The sequence below is a fragment of the Otolemur garnettii genome, unplaced genomic scaffold (assembly GCF_000181295.1).
Source record: "Otolemur garnettii isolate 467f Iridium unplaced genomic scaffold, OtoGar3 scaffold00207, whole genome shotgun sequence".
Classification (NCBI taxonomy): domain Eukaryota; kingdom Metazoa; phylum Chordata; class Mammalia; order Primates; family Galagidae; genus Otolemur; species Otolemur garnettii.
This window is the reverse complement of record NW_003852602.1, coordinates 2,221,361-2,231,224: the sequence shown is the minus strand read 5'-3', so window position 1 is coordinate 2,231,224 and position 9,864 is coordinate 2,221,361. Positions and strand designations below refer to the sequence as shown.

The following is a 9,864-nucleotide window of genomic DNA, read 5'->3' as shown; positions in this document are numbered from 1 at the left end:
ATGGCCTGAATGCTCAGGGGTTAATCCTACTGACTGACTTGCCAGGTTGCCAGCAGGCAATCCTGAAATTTTCCTGCTTTTTTAAAAAAGTGTGATCTTAGTGTGTCCTGGAATAATTGGTTGTCCTAGCTCATCAGCATCAATGGAGTAAGGAAGGAGGCCTAGCACCTATGGCGTGAGTTTTTTTATTTCTTTTTATTTTTATTTTTTTTATTTTTATTTTTTCTTTTCTATCAGGGGAAAGCGCGAACGCAGTCCCCCACTACCACAAATTATGCAGTCGAGTTTCCCACATTTGGGGAAATCGCAGGGGTCAGCACATCCGGAGTGCAATGGATAAGCCTCGCCCTGGGAAAACCACCTTCGTGATCATGGTATCTCCCCTATGGCGTGAGTTTTTATTTCTCTTCTTTCTTTGTTCTAATTTAATGATAAGAACACAAAGATATTAGAGGAGGGAAAAATTAGGAGAAAAACTTAAAGAATAGGACTAAAGGAGGATGTTTTCTTATAACCATAGCTGCTGTATATGGAGAAAACAATACAGTTTGTCTCAAATCCAAATCTCAGTGGACTTGAGCAAGTGCATTTATTTCCCTGACATTATATACTGCTATTATTAAAATTTATATGAGATATATCTAATTTAGCAAGGATTTTGTAGGAAATAGATATATTGGGAAAAATCCTAGCAAATTTCTCAATAATAAACATTCACTCTCCCCTTTCTAGAAAGACTGTAAAGACTTTAAAACATTTTCACATCTACTAATTAATATTGGGAATCACTTTGGTCAACAATTTATTTTTCTGTTAAGTGTTAATGATTGTAATTTTGCAAGTCTGATTTTCAAATAGCAACCTAAACTCATGTGTTGACTATTCACAGCAACATGTATTTCCAAATATAGGACAAAGGAAGTTTGGTAATTATATCTCTGGATTTCAGTTTAATTAGGTGGTCTAAAATAGTATGGAGAAATATTTAGGGTGAACTCCTTTGCTACAACCTGGCTCAGTTGTCTGCTTCTTTGGGTTGTATCACTGATTTTAATTAACCATTCTATATTTAATGATAAGATAAGTTGGTATTTCTGCCCTTTTTCTATTACACCATCTCTCACATAAATTCATCTTTGGCCATACACATGTGTTTAGTTAAAGTCAACCTTTTAAAGAATAACCTTTACCCCCTTTCATTCTGTGCCATGTTGTCAATTCCTAAGAAATATATAACCCTGATTAAGGCCACTCAATCACAGCCAAGAATCATAGCACTGTGAAGCTTCAAATGCTGTCTAGTTTAGACTCAGGTCAAGTGTCATATCCTTTGGAATGCTTCTCTGATAGTCCTACTTATTTTTTACTGAAGTCAAGCCATCAGGCAGAATCAATGGTTTCTATTTTTAAGTGGAAATCTTACCAAACATCTATCAAATCATTTATCATTATAGTTAGGCACCAGGTACTACATGAAATGTTTTAAATTCAAAGGTTATTAAGAAAAGAGCCATGACCTCTGTAAACTCATTGAAGTAGGAGTAACTGATGATTAATTGTATTGCATGTAATAAATTCTCATTGAGAATTAATGAACAAATAAATGAAGTAACTTGGGGAAAGTTCCAAAATCATATAATTTATAATTCCCACGGCATTTCTTATAATGGCAATACGGAGCTAATGTATATTTTGTGCTTCTCTAGCTATTCAACAGAATACTCTGTACTTTACAAGATATTATCTCACTTAGTCGTTTTGATAGCTGTAAAGTGAGAAAAATCATGGCTCATGCTTCAGCTTTTGAGAAAACCAAGACTCAGAGAAGCAATACAGCTTTTATGTTGTCACACAAAAGGATATAAATACAGATTTTCTTCATAATGGAGCCTGAGCTCTTAAACAAGACATGAATCCAAATGAAATGTAACATACGGTCTATTTGGGACCGCACAATGGCAGTTTTTATAACGATACAGAAAGATAATCACAGAATATATACTGGAACTATTTGTAATAGGTATGGAAATAAGCTATGTTGTCTGTTAAGGACTTTATTCCCTGTAGGTTAACCTGACTGCACCCACTTTTAAAAGAAATAAAATGGGATAGATTAAATAGAAAATGGTCAATTTAAAGAAGAAATATCTGTCAGCATACATTTTTGCAGTCTATTCATTGGTTCAGTAAAATGGTATATCAACAAATCCACTTGAAAAAAATATATAGAAAAGAAGTCTGAGCAACATGGCTACCCTCCATCTTTACAAAAAATAGAAAAATTAACTGGGTAGGAAATCCAGCCTGGGCCTGTCAAGCAACAATGACAACTATAACCAAAAAATATCTGGGTGTTGTGGCAGGAAACTGTAGTCCCAGCTACTTGGGAGGCTTAGGCAAGAACATCGCTTAAGCTGAAGAGTTTGAGGTTGCTGTGAGCTGTAATGCCATGGCACTCTACCCAGGGTGACAGCTTGAGGCTTTGTCTAAAAAAAAATATATATTAACTGGGTAGGGTGGCTCATGCCTATAGTCTCAACTACTTAAGAGGCTGAGGCAGGAGGATTACTAGTCCAGGAGTTTGAGTTTGCAGCGAGCTATGACAACACCACTGAACTCTAGCTCAAGCAACAGAGAAAGACTGTTTTGTTTTGTTTTGTTTTGTTTTTAAGATGAACAGAAAACTTTGTAATATAACCAAGGATTTTTTTTTAAGTAAGAGTTATCAAATCATGTATACTCAAACCTCTTTAATAACATTTTTCCTGCAGGGTTTTTTTGGCTGAATAAATCCACATTCATCATTTGATGTGCATTCTTCCATGCAGTAGAAATCATATAAGATTATGAAAGCAGTTTTTTTTGTTGTTGTTCTTAATGAAGTCTTCTTTGCAAGTCAACTTCATCTTGGTCCTGGCCACACTGCATTTTAACTATAGTCAGCAATATCAAAATGCTGTTATACTTCTAAATTCCCCATGCTGTGGAAAAAACAGGAATTTTTGTATTTTGAGAGTTTGAGAAACTACTCTTCTTTATCTACATAGTAAAGAAAATAATAAAGAATTAAATAAGAAAGTATGAAATAGAGAAAGGAAAAAAATAATGATGTTGGATTATTTATTATAAATATAATCAAAAATCAAAACTTGGGTTAAGATTTATATGACTTATCTGTTGATGTAGAAGAAATTACGCTCAAGTTCAGTGGATTCTCAAATATCTATTCTCTTACTTTCTGGAGCTCTGGAATATGGAAACTATTTTGCTGTGCGCTCACAGCTAAGTGTCTGTTACAAGGTTTTAGTTAAATTATAAGCTAGGCCTATAGTAGTAGCAGTAGCCTATAGACAAATCTCTATTGTCAGTTTATCTTCGTTCAAATAACAGCTTAGTATTCACTGATTTTGAGAACTTGAAATATTTACTTTCTTAAAGCCTTAAATACAATGATTGTTGTCACTTTATAGATTGTCAGATTAACTCACAGAAATATTGTGAGATAACGTGTCAAAACCAGTCAAATGTGTGGAAATATAGTAAGCACTCAGCAAATACTAGTTTTTACTATTTATAGAATGAGATATACTCAGAAGTAGCTAGAAAACAGTTATAGGAGCATGGAATTTTTTTTATCATTTCACACATTTATACACTGCATCAGTAATTATTCTGGGCACTGTGGATAGATTCATAACAGATATATGTCCTTTTTCACTTCAGTGTTTAAGTTAGCTGAAATATAAACTCAAAAAGATATAGCAGGGACAGAGGGCAGTAGCACAGTGGCTCATGACTATAATTGTAGCACTCCAGCAGGCCAAGGTGGGTGGATTGCTTGAGGTCAGGCGTTTGAGACAGCCTGATCAAGAGTGAGACCCTGTCTCTACTAAGACAGAAAAATTAGTTGGGCTTTGCAGTTGGCACTTGTAGTACCAGCTACTTGGGAGGCTGAGGCAGGATGATTACTTGAGCCCAGGATTTGAGATTTCTGTGAGCTACGCTGACACTATGGCATTCTACCCTGGGGGACAGAATGAGACTCTGTGCTGGCTCAGAGAACAACAGAAATTAAAAGGAGGGAAGCTGAGAAAGAGAGATAGCAGGGAGAATAATCATAAATAAGGGAAGGACATAATGCTGTACAAATGACAAGGAGATCCCAATACTCATCCCCCACAAGAATGATTAAACAATTCCCTACTGACAAAAGTACCTCTGGAAGAGCCCCAGCATGCAATGATGAAGTTACAGCAGTCCAGTGGGCACAGTCTGAGGATGACCACATAGAAAAATGTAGAAAGGATTTACCTTCATCCACTCAATCCCAGTATGGTACAGCTGGGTGGCAAGAGGGATCCCTTTATAGGGGAAAAGGAGAGCAGAAAGACCTGAGGAGGTTTTACCACTAAGCATCTTATCCTTCACCATATATGGTACAAAAATCAATTCAAAATGGATTAAAGACTTAAGTGTGAAACTACTAGAAGAAAACATAGGAAAAAAGCTTCTAGTCATTGAACTGGGTAATGATTTTTGGATGTGACACCAAAATGCAGGCAAAAAAAAAAAATAGTCAAGTTTGACTGCATCAAACTAAAAAAGCTTCTGCACAGCAAGAAAGGAATCAGCAGGGTAAAAAGAAACCCTAAAGGATAGGAGGAAAATATCTGAAAACCATGTATCTGGTAAGGATTAATATCAAAGTATTTAAGGAACTCATTTAATTAAGTATCTAATAATAATACTCAATTAAATGTGAGCATAGGACCTAAGTAGGCATTTTTTCCAAAAGAAGACAGAAGAACAATCACGAATATATGAACAAGCCAACTTTAGTAATTACCAGAGAAATCAACCACAATTTGATATTGCCTGTTGTGAGGGCTACTATTCATAATAAGACAAAATATAATATGTGCTGATGGTGAATCAGAGAACAGGGATCATGTGGATGCTGTTCCTAGAAATGTAATTTGGTACGGCCATTATGGAAAGCAGTATGGAGGTTCCTCATAAGTTAAAAATATTACTAACTACCTTACGATCCTGCAGTAGCATTTCTATTTATATGTATTCCCCCCCTCAAAATGAAATCAGGATTCCAAAGATATGGCTGTATTGCCCTATTCACATCAGCATCATTTGCAATGGTCAAGATATGCAAACAACTGATCAGATAAATATTATGTGAGATATATACGTATACATATGTGATATTGTATGTGAGTTTTTTTTGATATATATGATATTGTACATATTATTCAGCCTTATAGAAAGGGAGAAACTTTGACATTTGCAATGACTTGGATGGACCCAGAGGACATTGTGTTGAGTAAAATAAGCCAGCACAGAAAGACAGATACTGTATCATCTTGCTTGTTATGGAATCTAAAATAGACTCACAACAACAGAAATTAAAATGCTGGTTACCTGGGGCTGAAGGAAGGGAAAAGTGAAGGTGTTGGTTAAGGGGCACCAAGTTTCAGTTGTGTGAGATTAATAAATTATAAAGATTTCATGCGAATATACCCTATAAATATAATTCACCATACTGTATCGAGCACTTGAAATTTGACAAGAGAGTAGAGCTTAAGTGTTCTCACCATAAACACAAAAAGAAAGAACAAAAAAAGTAGATGGTAACTAAATGAGGTGATGAATATACTAATTAGCTTGGTTGTGGTGATTATTTCACAATGAATGCATACAAAAAGTCATCAGTTACACTCCTTAAAAATACACAATTTTAAATTATCAATTCCATTTCTATAAAGCAAGGGGAAAAGTGAACACAAGATAATCTAACCTAACCTGGAGGCTATTATAAAAACTTCCCAGAAGAATAAATGTTTAAGTAGATCACTAGAGGATAGAAAGCCAATTGAGGAGTTGAAAAAAGTTTACAGCGTATGGGATAAGAGTAGTGACTACACTGTCGCGGGGACTAAAGGGAAGGGCATTCCAAACCAAAAATAGGTGGTTGCATGAGTATGTACAATGGCTATGTGTATCCATGTGTGTGTCTGAATTAAAGGAAATTTCTAAATGCAATCAAACAATCTTTATGAATAGAGAATAAGGAATACATTATAAGTATGGAAGGAATAAAATAAAAGATTTTCCTGGAGAGATAAGTAGAGGCCAAATCACAAAGAGATAACATTGCCATAAGACAAAATACATTGCTAGAAAACATTGTAACTTCTTTCATATATAAACACATTTTGCCAGTGGCAATTAATATTCTGTGACAAGCCAAGAACCCAAGGATGTAATTTGTCTCCACTCTGCACTGGGTTTTATTATGGCTAATTGGGAGCAACACATAGGAAGAAAACAGGAAGCCCTCTTTACACTAGGCCTCACTGATAGAACCAGAAGCATCAGCACCTGTAAGCAAACATACACAGTGTGTGAAATAGCCTAAGTCTTTCCTTTAAGTTCTATCCTGTACTTCCTGTCTTCTGTTTGGCCCTTCTCTTCTCAAGGGGCCTCGTTTCTGAAATTGCAGAAGCATAGCAATGGAGACATTGGAGACACTGCCTATAGAAATCAGCTCAATTTATAGACTGACGGTCCTAACAAGTATCTTTTAGTATGTCTTGTCAGGTAAGAATATTAACCAAGTCAGCAGTTCCTTCTTGAGGAAACAAGCAAAAAAAAAAATTATTTTTAAAATATATGTCTTCCAATGTTATAAGTGAAGAAATAGGACAACAAAGTTTAAGACTATTGCCCAGGATGATATAATTGGAAAATGGTCTAGTCTTATTCAATTCAAGGTTATTACTATTTTCAAGTTGTGATCCTTGCTGCCCTGTGTTACCTTTCTCATACCAAACAACTTCTTATTCTGAAAAGTCCTCACAGAATCGTATTTCTATTTGTGAAGGACTGAATATAATAAAACCTTTAAAAGAATGACTATTAAAATATTAATATTCAGACTCTTTGGGATATAGTTATGCATTTGTTTGGGGGTTAAATTTGTCACAACTACTTCCAGAGGATATGTCTTTCCATTATTTGTGACATTGGATACTTGTCATTTGTAGCTATTCACACTTGCTTCTGGTACTTAAGAAATAGGTTGAACCAAATCATCAGAAGTCATTAGAAGTCTCTCTTAGAAGTAAAAATAAGTATAAGTATCATAAAGCCAATATTTTGTTTTAGATTGCTGGATCTGAGCTTAATTTTAAAAAGCGCCGTTAGGATAAATTGTCCCAGGCATTTTTAATGCCTAGAGTAAGTTAGGTTTTGCATTAAATAATTTGTAATGTTACTACATTTCCTTTGTATCCTAGAAAATAGGACCTGCCTTTTCCTCTTTTTAGAGATGTGGAAACTGAGTCTTACATAACTGCTTAGTAGATGATATGGCTAGAATTCACTTCCACGACAGGATGTTTTCAATTTCCATTCAATTTCCTCAATCTAAAACATCCCACCATTCGTATAAAAACATAATACAATTTCCATCTTAATGTCTTATATATATAAAACATTATGCTGTTTTACTTAATCACACAACAGTCTTTATGTACTTAGTACATAAAATTCACATCACAATTTTATAGTTGAAGAAACCTGAAAACAGTTTAGTTAGCACCTCCAAATACCCATAATCAGAAAATGGTAGCAGAACATAAAACCATTTATTCTTGCCTGCAAAGCCTAAGCTGAAAACTTTCCTGCTGTTTCAAAATGTGAACTAAGCATCTGATATTTTTTTCAAAGTTAAGATACAAATTCACAACAGCATTATCTTTTAGAGGTCAGAGGTGCTTTTTTTGCTGGTAATTCAGGTCTAGTTTCAGACCTCATTGTTTTGCTTCCAGTGCTATTCATGGAAGTGTGTATTTCACCAAACCAGTGAGGGATTTAATTTTTTTCTGGGAGTCAGCTGAGCATTAATGGTAGTATAATTCTGCTCAAGTATGTCTTCCTGAACTCCATACTTAAGATCAACTCTAGTACATGATCTATAACCACTACTCAGGCTCACTTATCTTTGGCTGATGGTTTAGGTAAGAATTTTAGCCAACCCAGTTGCGATGACTTGCACATATTCTATCGATATTAAAGCTATATTAAGGCTTTCCCTCTTCTTTTTAGCTGAGGATCAGTCGGAAATGTACAGCAGAGTGGTTGGAGCCCCTGCCTGCCAAGCACTGCCCACTTTAGGAAACTATTCTTTCTGGTAAGCCACTGGAGCTTTTTCAAAGATGTAAGGGTTGCCGTTGGATTCTGCTACATTTGCTAAATATATTGCCAGAGCACCAGAAGGCAGAGAGCAAGTTAAAGCTGAGAATAGTTATGGCTGATTTTCAAGGCCAAATTGAGATTTTTTTGCTGGGAAGACTCGAAGCACTCAGCTATGTTTGATGGAAGTGTATGTTTGACACCATGTGATTGTCAGGCAGAACATTTCCGATACAAGGATGGTAACATATTTGTATTCATCCTCTTATTTACAAAATATTCTGAATCATGGTAGGTGCCAGGATCCTTCCCTAGGGGCAGGGTCTGTTAAGACCTGTGGATCTGGTGGTGACCAACTGAAGAAATATGAAGTTAGAAATGATGAGAAAGAAAGAGATAAGACACACAGAATAGAATTTTCAAAGGCGGAACTTGGGGGACCACTGCCTGCTGATGGGGTTCTGGTAGTGGTGTTAGTGTCATTTCCACTCAGTTTTTATTGAAGGCTATTTGTTCATTAGCCCAAAGGGTAAGCTGAGGAAGGGAATAAAGATGCCAGCAGTTTCTCTGAGTGAGCATATCAGCTTCTATTGTTTCTATAATCATTAACTTTAAGGGTCTGAGCAGTCTTGAGAAATCCAGAACCTGAGCCTTGTGTGTGGGTAGCCTCCTGTCTTGAGGTCACACACAGATTCCTAGGGAGGTGTTAAACTCTGCTAGTTCACTGTGGAATAAAATGCCACTGGCGTCAATCTTCTCTGAAGAACAGGTTGGAGAGAGGAGACCCCCCCCACACAAAGGGTCTTCCTCTATGATAAGGGATATAAGCCCTCCTACCCATATTTCAGGGCTTGAGCTATTCCCTTACTCTCTGCCATGGTCAAATACAAATCTCCACAATTGGTATTTGCCTTGTCTGTTTACTGGGCAGGAAACAGCCTAGTTAATGTATCTTTCCAGGCCTTGCCACAGCATCGTCTGTGGCCATTATTCCTCAGAGTGTTCACAGACCCAGCAGGGGTGTTTGTAAGCTGTATCCCTAATAGGCCAGAGTTCTAGGAAGAGCAGATAAGAAATTTAGCAGCGATTGGTTTAAAGGTTAACTAGCTGACTTTCCTTTGTTCTATTGCACTCAGCTTACCTTTTTATTTCCCTCCTTTTTCTGGGAGTGTTTTTCCTTGTCAAAAATTGGGTCTTCAGTCCCCATTCTACCTGCAGTAGGTCTTTAGGAGAAGATGGCTTTGATTAAACACCATGCTAGATACTTACTCTAAAGGGAATATTAGATAGGGAATCCCAAGATATAGATAGGGATCTGTTTATACTTATACCTTTGTTACCTATACTTTTTGAACTTGGTGAAATTTCAACAAATGCCTTGCAAATAGAGTAAGTGGATGTTACAAAAACAAGAATGATGATATCTGCCCGTCAGGTCCCATGTATACTGTGACATTTAGGCTGACTTAGGATTTGACAATCAGAACCTTAGGATGTCTGAGGTTCTTTCATTGATTAATAACCACAATGACTCCTTGGTTTTGTGGTCTAGGAAATATCCATCTATATTATCCAGATTTATGTATATGTGTTAATGTCCTCATAATATTTACTGTAGAAAGAGGCAGTGTGAACTACTGTGTTACTCTTCCAAAA

The 9,864-nt window shown here is 36.2% G+C and overlaps 1 non-coding gene across 1 annotated transcript; it reads right to left on the bottom strand.

Moving 5' to 3' along the window:
- Positions 1-234: 234 nt before the first annotated feature.
- LOC111721965 lies at positions 235-398 on the bottom strand. Its single transcript, XR_002770942.1, has one exon. It is a non-coding gene; the product is annotated as a U1 spliceosomal RNA (small nuclear RNA).
- Between the last annotated feature and the right edge of the window lie 9,466 nt (positions 399-9,864).